Below are 10,962 nucleotides of genomic sequence, written 5' to 3' on the forward strand. Positions count from 1 at the left end.
CTGCTCGTGTCTCAAAAAGTTATCCCACGTTTCACTAAACCATTCAAGTTTCATTATATTTTATGACAACAATTGTGGTTCATAGCAGAAATGGCGTATTATTGCTATTTAAAAAACCGACAACTTACCACAAATATCCTTGACAACTGCATACAGCTGGGCGATCAAATTCGAATACAAGACGTTCCTGAATCGTCTCCCGCTGGTATTTCAGTAAAGTAACACAGTGTCTCGTTATCAGCTACAATTACTTGATACAACGTAGCCTACTGCGTTTCTGCGGCGCTCAGAGCACGCGCTCTTTCACACAATTTTTCCCGTGTCTAATCCCTGCCTGTTTCTCTGATTTTTCCGATTTGGACGGCAATCGGAATATAATTTCAAACAAATCCACTCCACAGAACAACAACAACCGGGATCTACGTCGACGGCGTCATGTTTCAGCTAACGTTACAGCCAGGCTCGTAATGCCCTTTTGGCAGACACAGACAGTTACAGCCCGAGTGTCTCCGTTGATAGGGACAAGGCAGTACCGATAACAGGCAAAGCACACTATTCACACTAAGCAACTAGTCTGGCCTCTTCCAGGGACGAAGGTACACCAGTACAAAACTCCCCATGAGCGCCTCAATTATCAGGAAACTTTCCAATGCTTTAGGAGGGTTTATTCTGTAGGCTTACCAGTTCCCGTTTACATTACGCATGATCCCCTGTCTTCTTCGATAAAATAATTCATCGAATATAGTCTTACAACTACCATACTACATTGTTAATGGTTAAAAAAAAACATGATTGTATGAACCCTCTCAAAACAGCTGAGGGGTCCACATCACATAGCCCCTCAGGAAATACGTCATGGCGAACGAGGGCAAGGAGAAATGCACAGGATTTGGACACACCTACTGCTCAAGAGTAATATACACAGTAGTATAGCGCCATCTGCTGGAATAATCTATAACAAATATTGTCTGCACAGTGTTAATAATTGTTTTTTTAGGGGGGGTGCAAAGACCAGATGTTTTCATTTTGATGAGCATCAGATATGCATCATAATATAGCCTATATGCATAACATTATGGTTTAGGTTTAAAATAATAGGGCCCTCACTCACAACCCTAAAACAAGCAGTGATGTGCACCACTTCAAATTCGTTTTCAAAAGCTCTGAGCTGAGGAGCCTTTCAAGAAGAACTCAAACGAAGCAAACCCTTCCACCCCAGCCTTTTAAATTGTCTTTGCCCAGACAAGTGAGGATGGAAAACCCACCTGGCTCTGTTGAAGTATATTGGTGCTCACTGCCATTTAATGGCTGCAAAAGGATGGCGCGTGTAATCATGCACACGCTGTTGAATAGCCTACCGCGTGACATGCAGGTCGCACCATTGGTGCAAACTATAGCTTATTTACGCCAGCCTACTCAGCCAATCAACGACATTATTATACTTTTCAATCTGGTCACTTTCCTTGGCTTGTCTGATCCAAGGCTAAATACAATTGCAACCCTGTTAGTAGATAGATTGAAAATAAAATTTGAAAAGTGTTTTAATCTTCCACCGAACATTGGTCAGTGGTCGACTCAAATAAAAGTTTAGCTAAAACCTTTAGGAATAATACCTCCATCTTGCGACTGGTTGGACTACTGGCAGTGGTTACGTTCAGCGCGCCCCCTGATCAGTTGTGTTCTAGAATGTTAAATGAAATATCCCATTTGTTTAGTGTTAAACCTATCAAACCAACGTGTCATTTCCGGTCACAACTTGTAGACTTGTTTACGTGCTGCTGTGCGTTTTGTTGCGAACCTTACTTTGCTACCTGACAACTTTACGGTTTTTACTTTTTAATTACAGTTTATATTTTTAGTTTTCCCCCCACTCAACTTTTTTTCATTCAACTTTTTCACTCCGGACGCTTTATCTGGACATGGTTCGCCAGGACCTCCAACAGCCGAAGCTAAGTAGTAACATTAACATGATGCCTTATAATTGCAGTCGATGTACTCATAATATACAGGAGAATGATCGCCTTACGGCGAGGATAGCTGTGCCACAAGCCCAGCTTCAGGCGCAATCGTTAGGCAAGGGTAATTTCAGTGTAGGAAAGGATGAAACAGCGTCTGTGTCACCAGTAAGTACAGATAGTAGTATAAATCCCATCGCTTCTGGAGGGAAATGCTGTAGGAATGCTCAACCGGTGTCGCTCATTCAGCCGACAAACTTTCAACCGGTTCTCCCCATTAAGCAGCGAGTCAGAGGCCGAGCCTTCTCTGGTCTTTACTCCTCCCGTTACGGGGTCTGAGACACCGAAGCCTCACACCATTAGCTCTGACAAATTGAAAACCCTAGTCATTGGCGACTCCATTACTCGCAGTATTAGACTTAAAACTAATCAGTAGCGACCATACACTGTTTACCAGGGGGCAGGGCTACCGACGTTAAAGCTAATCTGAAGATGGTGATGGCTAAAGCAAAAACTGGCGAGTATAGGGATATTGTTATCCACGTCGGCACCAACGATGTTAGGATGAAACAGTCAGAGGTCACCAAGCGCAACAGCTTCACCGTGTAAATCAGCTAGAAAGATGTGTCGGCATCAAGTAATTGTCTCTGGCCCTCTCCCAGTTAGTGGGAATGATGAAATCTACAGCAGAGTCTCACAACTCAATCGCTGGTTTAACTGTTTTCTGCCCCTCCCAAAAGATAGAATTTGTAGATACATTGGCCCTCTTTCTGGGACTCACCCACAAACAGGACCAAGCCTGGCCTGTTGAGGAGTGATGGACTCCATCCTAGCTGGAGGGGTGCTCTCATCTTATCTAGAACATAGACAGGGCTCTAACTCCCCTAGCTCCACAATGAAATAAGCATGCAGGCCAGGCAGCAGGCTGTTAGCCAGTCTGCCACTACCACGGACCCCAACCAAGGAGCATCAAAGGTGGTGCTATAAATTCTCAGACAACCCAAAGATTCCTTGATGCCCTTCCAAACTCCCTCTGCCTACCCAAGGATGCCAGAGGACAAAAATCAGTTAACCACCTAACTGAGGAACTCAATTTAACCTTGATACCCTAGATGCAGTTGCACCCCTAAAAACAAAAAACATTTCTCATAAGAAACTAGCTCCCTGGTATACAGAAAAACCCGAGCTCTGAAGCAAGCTTCCAGAAAATTGGAACGGAAATGGCGCCACACCAAACTGTAAGTCTTCCGACTAGCTTGGAAAGACAGTACCGTGCAGTATCAAAGAGCCCTCACTGCTGCTCGATCATCCTATTTTTCCAACTTAATTGAAGAAAATAAGAACAAACACTAAATTTATCATCAAAAAGAAAGGAGGACCAAGGCACTCTTCATAAATTAATTAAAATGCCTTTATTAGTATGGCATGTTCAATAGAAACAAAGTTGTTTAAAAACCGACGCGTTTCGGCTGCATGGCCTTCGTCAGGGAGTACAGAAAAAAGAGAATACAATGTCCTCTTTTGAAAGTCTTTTCCAATTAGCCCTAATTAGAAGAGGGAGTGGTTACCAAATTGGACACACCTAGTAAGCAATAATATACACATGAAAAGGTAAAATACTGTAGCTATGTTATCATGAGCATACAACTCCAAGCTAGAAGCATCAGAACACCCAGAGAGGCAGTTCCAACCCTAACCATGACTGGGAGAAGTGTCCAGAACAAGAAAGCAATATATTCCACAGATCACAGCAAAACATGAACAACAGTCCAAACACAGCTAGAGGGCAATTGAGCAAAATGTCCACTAGATGACAGCAAATGGACCCATAACGACCCTACAGGAAGGGTGAGAAATCCATATCTTCATTTAAACCAGGGTACTTAGTGGCCTGTAGTTTGTAAATCCAAAAACTTTCCCTTTGGTTTAACTGTTTAAGACGGTCCCCTTTTCTAATAGAGGCCGGAACATGATCAATACCCATAGCTTGTAGGGAGGCAGGGTTACCATGGTGTAAGGACTTGTAGTGCCTTGCCATGGGGTAGTCTTCATTGCCTACCCGTATGGCGTACTTGTGTTCCGTCAAGCGATCTTGAAGGCGTCTCTTTGTCCGTCCAATGTAGAACACCTTGCACTGTGGACATTCCAGTCTATAGATGACATGAGTGGTTTTGCAGTTAATAAAATGCTTGAGGTAATACTCCATTTTAGAAGCTGTGTCAACAAAATACTTTTTCTGTACAATATTACTGCAATGGTTGCACTGGTAACATTTAAAAGAGCCCTTGGGTTTGTGGTCAAGCCAAGTTTTTTGAGAGTCACCCGGAAGGTAACTGTGGACTAATTTGTCATTTAGGGTAGGACATCTCTTAAAGCTTATGACTGGTGGTTCAGGAAAGACTTGGCGTAGTAGCGTATCACTTTGGATGATTCCCCAATTATTTTTAATGATTCTTTTAGATTCTTTTAATGTTCTCTGCTTCAGTGCTGTATTTTGTAACAAAATACACTCTCTCTGATGTATCACGGGGCACTCCTCTTCGTAACAAGTTCTCTCTGTCAAGTAATCCAGCCCTTATACCTGCATCATGTTCCGGCCTCTATTAGAAAAGGGGACCGTCTTAAACAGTTAAACCAAAGGGAAAGTTTTTGGATTTACAAACTACAGGCCACTAAGTACCCTGGTTTAAATGAAGATATGGATTTCTCACCCTTCCTGTAGGGTCGTTATGGGTCCATTTGCTGTCATCTAGTGGACATTTTGCTCAATTGCCCTCTAGCTGTGTTTGGACTGTTGTTCATGTTTTGCTGTGATCTGTGGAATATATTGCTTTCTTGTTCTGGACACTTCTCCCAGTCATGGTTAGGGTTGGAACTGCCTCTCTGGGTGTTCTGATGCTTCTAGCTTGGAGTTGTATGCTCATGATAACATAGCTACAGTATTTTACCTTTTCATGTGTATATTATTGCTTACTAGGTGTGTCCAATTTGGTAACCACTCCCTCTTCTAATTAGGGCTAATTGGAAAAGACTTTCAAAAGAGGACATTGTATTCTCTTTTTTCTGTACTCCCTGACGAAGGCCATGCAGCCGAAACGCGTCGGTTTTTAAACAACTTTGTTTCTATTGAACATGCCATACTAATAAAGGCATTTTAATTAATTTATGAAGAGTGCCTTGGTCCTCCTTTCTTTTTGATGACCAATTTACACCTTTTACCAAAGAGCACCTTCTATCTACCAAAATATACTATAGTGTACCTTAGTAGCGCTTCCCTTCCTCCTCTCCAAACACTAAATTTATTTTTGATACTGTCGCAATGCTAACTAAAAAGCAGCATTCCCCAAGAGAGGATGGCTTTCACTTCAGCAGTGATAAATGTATGAACTTCTTTGAAGAAAAGATCATGATCATTAGAAAGCAAATTACGGAATCCTCTTTAAATCTGCGTATTCCTCCAAAGTTCAGTTGTCCTTGACTCTGCACAACTCTGCCAGGACCTATGATCAAGGGAGACAATTAAGTGTTTTAGTACTATATCTCTTGGCACAATGATGAACATAATCATGGCCTCTAAACCTTCAAGCTGCATACTGGACCCGATTCCAACTAAACTACTGAAAGAGCTGCTTCCTGTGCTTGGCCCTCCTATGTTGAACATAATAAACGGCTCTCTATCCACCGGATGTGTACCAAACTCACTAAAAGTGGCAGTAATAAAGCCTCTCTTGAAAAAGCCAAACCTTGACCTAGAAAATATAAAGAACTATTGGCCTATATCGAATCTCCCATTCCTCTCAAAACTTTTTGAAAAAGCTGTTGCGCAGCAACTCACTACCTTCCTGAAGACACAATGTATATGAAATGCTTCAGTCTGGTTTTAGACCCCATCATAGCACTGAGACTGCACTTGTGAAGGTGGTAAATTACCTTTTAATGGCGTCTGACTGAGGCTCTGCATCTGTCTTCGTGCTCCTAGACCATAGTGCTGCTTTTGATACCATCAATCACCACATTCTTTTGGAGAGATTGGAAACCCAAATTGGTCTACACGGACAAGTTCTGGCCTGGTTTAGATCTTATCTGTCGGAAAGATATCAGTTTGTCTCTGTGAATGGTTTGTCCTCTGACAAGTCAACTGTAAATGTCGGTATTCCTCAAGGTTCCGTTTTAGAACCACTATTGTTTTCACTATATATTTTACCTCTTGGGGATGTCATTCAAAAACATAATGTTAACTTTCACTGCTATGCGGATGACACACAGCTGTACATTTCAATGAAACATGGTGAAGCCCCAAAATTGCCCTCGCTGGAAGCCTGTGTTTCAGACATAAGGAAGTGGATGGCTGAAAACGTTCTACTTTTAAACTCAGACAAAACAGAGATGCTTGTTCTAGGTCCCAAGAAACAAAGAGATCTTCTGTTGAATCTGACAATTAATCTTGATGGTTGTACAGTCGTCTCAAATAAAACTGTGAAGGACCTCGGCGTTACTCTGGACCCTGATCTCTCTTTTGATGAACATATCAAGACTGTTTTAAGGACAGCTTTTTTCCATCTACGTAACATTGCAAAAATCAGCAATTTTCTGTCCAAAAATGATGCAGAGAAATGTATCCATGCTTTTGTTACTTTTAGGTTAGACTACTGCAATGCTCTACTTTCCGGCTACCCGGATAAAGCACTAAATAAACTTCAGTTAGTGCTAAATACAGCTGCTAGAATCCTGACTAGAACCAAAAAATTTGATCATATTACTCCAGTGCTAGCCTCCCTACACTGGCTTCCTGTTAAGGCAAGGGCTGATTTCAAGGTTTTACTGCTAACCTACAAAGCATTACATGGGCTTGCTTTTACCTATCTTTCCGATTTGGTCCTGCCGTACATACCTACACGGACGCTACGGTCACAAGACGCAGGCCTCCTAATTGTCCCTAGAATTTCTAAGCAAACAGCTGGAGGAAGGGCTTTCTCCTATAGAGCTCCATTTTTATGGAATGGTCTGCCTACCCATGTGAGCGACGCAGACTCTGTCTCAACCTTTAAGTCTTTATTGAAGACTCAACTCTTCAGTAGGTCCTATGATTGAGTGTAGTCTGGCCCAGGAGTTGAACGGAAGGTGAACGGAAAGGCACTGGAGCAACGAACCGCCCCTGCTGTCTCTGCCTGGCCGGTTCACCTCTCTCCACTGGGATTCTCTGCCTCTAACTCTATTACAGGGGCTGAGTCACTGGTTTACTGGTGCTCTTCCATGCCGTCCCTAGGAGTGATGCGTCACTTGAGTGGGTTGAGTCACTGACGTGGTCTTCTTGTCTGGGTTGGCGCCCCCCTTGGGTTGTGCTATGGCGGAGATCTTTGTGGGCTATACTCGGCCTTGTCTCAGGATGGTAAGTTGGTGGTTGAAGATATCCCTATAGTGGTGTGGGGGCTGTGCTTTGGCAAAGTGGGTGGGGTTATATCCTGCCTGTTTGGCCCTGTCCGGGGGTATCATCGGATGGGGCCACAGTGTCTCCTGACCCCTCCTGTCTCAGCCTCCAGTATTTATGCTGCAGTAGTTTATGTGTCGGGGGGCTAGGGTCAGTTTGTTATATCTGGAGTATTTATCCTGTCTTGTCCTGTGTGAATTTAAGTATGCTCTCTCTAATTCTCTCTCTCGGAGGACCTGAGCCCTAGGACCATGCCTCAGGACTACCAGGCATGATGACTCCTTGTTGTCCCCAGTCCACCTGGCCGTGCTGCTGCTCCAGTTTCAACTGTTCTGCCTGCGGCTATGGAACCTTGACCCGTTCACTGTGATTACTATTATTTGACCATGCTGGTCATTTATGAACATTTGAACATCTTGTCCATGTTCTGTTATAATCTCCACCCGGCACAGCCAGAAGAGGACTGGCCACCCCTGGTTCCTCTCTAGGTTTCTTCCTAGGTTTTGGCTTTTCTAGGGAGTTTTTCCTAGCCACCGTGCTTCTACACCTGCAATGCTTTCTGTTTGGGGTTTTAGGCTGGGTTTCTGTACAGCACTTTGATATATCAGCTGATGTAAGAAGGGCTATATAAATACATTTGATTTGATCCAACAACCCAACATTCGCTATCCGATGCGAACCAGTCTTGCTAGCTATCTAGGTTAGCAAACCAGCCTGTGTTATTGGATTAATACGTATAGCCATAGTCCTCCATTCAAGAGGCTAGTTAGGTAATTTAAGGTATGTTGGCCTACCTACCATATGAATCTACTGATGGAGGGACAATAGGCATAATATATGACCTAAACACTCATCATAATGTGAAAAGGAAGCTAACAGTACTGTAGACTTTCTGATATGTTAGGGTGTTTGATACAGTTGAATCCCTCATGAAAAAGTACTATGGGATTACTATACAAACCTATCCTTGTTGTAGAAGTGACTATGTAGGGACTTGTAGGGATTGTGTAGTGAATGTGTAGTTCATGCACTGCTCAAGATACACAAGTAGAGTTCAGTTGGAAAACCAGTGTTTCAAGTAGTAATCATGTAGAGTTTTACTACTTGATGTTGTATTCAAATAAGTAGTCAAAACACTACAGCTTTACTACACAGCTTTTCATTAGTAATCAGGTAGAGCTTTTACAACTTGATGTTGGTAGTAAATAAGTATCACAACACTACAGCCAGACTACACTGGCTTTTTGCGATCGCAGAAAAAAACATAACAGGAAGTATTTGGTTGTTGTTGTTAGATAGCTCACGTAAACTCGTACATCGCCTTGGTCCGTACAATTTCCCTTATTTTAGCGCCCCAAAAACGTAATACTTCCAGATCAACTCTAATGTCAATACCATTGTAAAGCACAATTTCTCCCCTTTCCAGCAAAATCAATTACATGACCTAAACACTGCCCGTTTCTGCATAATTCAAGCAGGCAATGAGCCCCGTCGGGTCTTTTTAAAAATGGCGGGTGGGGAAGCGAAACTAATGCGTGATAGTGAGAAGGACAGATGTACTGCCACAGAGCTCCAGTAGGGTGGCGTTGGTGAAATGCTGCAGGCTCCACTTCCTGTAGTTACATGTGTCTTCTATGGATTCAGGGTGGGAGGAGTTGTGGAGCCTGGAGCAGTACTCTGCAGCCCAGCTGCCCTCCGGAAGGGATGGGTGGGAGGGATGGGCCTCAGGGGACTCGCTGCCACACAGGGCTGAGACCAGAGCAGAAGTGTTGGGCAGGAAGCAGTGTCTGATGTCCTGGGTGCTGAGAGACCTGGTGCCCAGCTGGGCCAGGCAGGCTTCGTCAGGCCCTGGGCTGCCCCCGCCCTCCACCACCTCCCCTGACAGCTGCACACACAGGTCACCTATACTGGACTGGTTGAAGTAGTGGTAGTCCTTCATCTCTGCAGCCTGCAAACATCACAGGCAGAATGTAGTTAGACATTGTGGAGAAGTTAAAAAAGTGAGTTGGGAACCCAACTCTTTTGCATTCAGTAGTGGGGTTTGATCATGGACTGTACCTGGTGTGTTCTCTGCAGCCAAAAGGAGGAGTTGGCACACACAGTATTGTTGAACTGGTGAGTGAAGAACTCGCTGCAGACGTGGACCCACAAGAAGTCATCCTCGGCTGCATACAGGTACCAGGCGGCGTCAGAACATGTGACGTGTAGGTCGGATCCCACCTGACCAACCTCCGGGTTCACAGACCCGTCGTCATGTCAAACAGGTTACAGTAGAGGAACACAGTGAAGTTGGACACCCCAGTAAGGCCTGGGATAGAGGTGTTGCATGCTGCTTCCAGGATCTCTGCTGAGGCAAAGTACCCCATCTCTCTCAGGTGGCTGTGGCCAACTTCTACTGCCTCAGACTGGGGCTTGAGGAGACGGGAACGGCGGGGTACTGGGGTTGAGCTGGGTGGTTGTTTCTGTTTTGGCACCCTGCGGGGTGACAGGGCTGGTCTAGGGCGAGAGGGGCGTGGTGGGGGTCTGGGGTCCCCTCTCTCACTCTCTATGGAGGGGCAGGAGAGGAAGGGAGGGGTGCTGGGAGGGCCCTGCTAGTTGAAGCCCAGAGCCTGAGCATTCCACGTGATATTATGTCTGATCCCCCTACAAGTCACAGACAAGGAGAGAGAATTGTAAACTATGGTACAACAAACAACATGTATTTTCTATTAACCTCATATTCTTTGTGAGGGAAAATGATCAAATGAAACCATCATGATGTCTGATATGTTTGTCCATACTGTAGTTTATATTATAAGCATAGTTTTTTTCCTCGATTACTTACCATAAGATTAGCTGTCTCAGGTCACCTTTGCAAAGATGGATAAAAGGGACTTTAATGGAAAATCACATACAGTATAAGAGAGCTAGTGAATATTATGGTAGATCAATGGTGGAAAAAGCGACTTGCACCATACAATCAGGCCTGATGTAACAGCATAGCTGGGCTCACAATGCCCAGGAGATAGTGTTACTGGCATCAATGAGAGGGCAAAGAGATTAGCTAGGGCATGGGATGCAGGGTAGCACCAATCCTCTCAATGACTAACATGGCCATTATGATTTAAAGCAGTGTCAGTCCAAACACTCATGTGTCATGCATTTCACTCTAATCATTCATGACTAATGAGTAAGAGCTGTTTGAGACATATTATCACCTTAGTACGAATGGAAATGAAATTCAAGAGACTTTGATCAACATGTATGACATGTATGTGTTTTATAAGAACAGTAAAAGTAAGAGCATGTCTACTGAACAAAGATATAAACGCAACATGTTAAGTGTTGGTCCCGTTTTTCATGAGCTGAAATAAAAGATCCCAGAAATGTTCCATATGCACAAAAAGCTTATTTCTCTCAAATGTTGTGAACAAATTTCTTTATATCCCTGTTAGTGAGCATTTCTCCTTTGCTGAGTTGACGATGATGGTGAGTTGACGTTGCTCTTATATTCAGTAGTTCCTCCCGACTGTATGTAATTAAACCTAAGATTACCTGGGGTACCAATGTAAGAAATAACACACAAAATACTGCATAGTT

The 10,962-nt window shown here is 43.8% G+C and overlaps 1 protein-coding gene across 2 annotated transcripts in view; it reads right to left on the minus strand.

Moving 5' to 3' along the window:
• The window catches only part of LOC129834491 (furin-1-like), a 97,052-nt gene extending 96,240 nt beyond the window's left edge, over positions 1 to 812 (minus strand). The window contains exon 1 of one of the 2 annotated variants that reach the window (XM_055899531.1): positions 682 to 812. The gene's annotated coding sequence lies outside the window, so the exon portion shown is untranslated. Of the gene's footprint in view, positions 1 to 128; positions 617 to 681 lie in introns of those variants that run through there. The other variant, XM_055899530.1, reaches the window with a different exon arrangement.
• Between the last annotated feature and the right edge of the window lie 10,150 nt (positions 813 to 10,962).

This window comes from Salvelinus fontinalis, chromosome 35 (assembly GCF_029448725.1).
Source record: "Salvelinus fontinalis isolate EN_2023a chromosome 35, ASM2944872v1, whole genome shotgun sequence".
NCBI lineage: Eukaryota > Metazoa > Chordata > Actinopteri > Salmoniformes > Salmonidae > Salvelinus > Salvelinus fontinalis.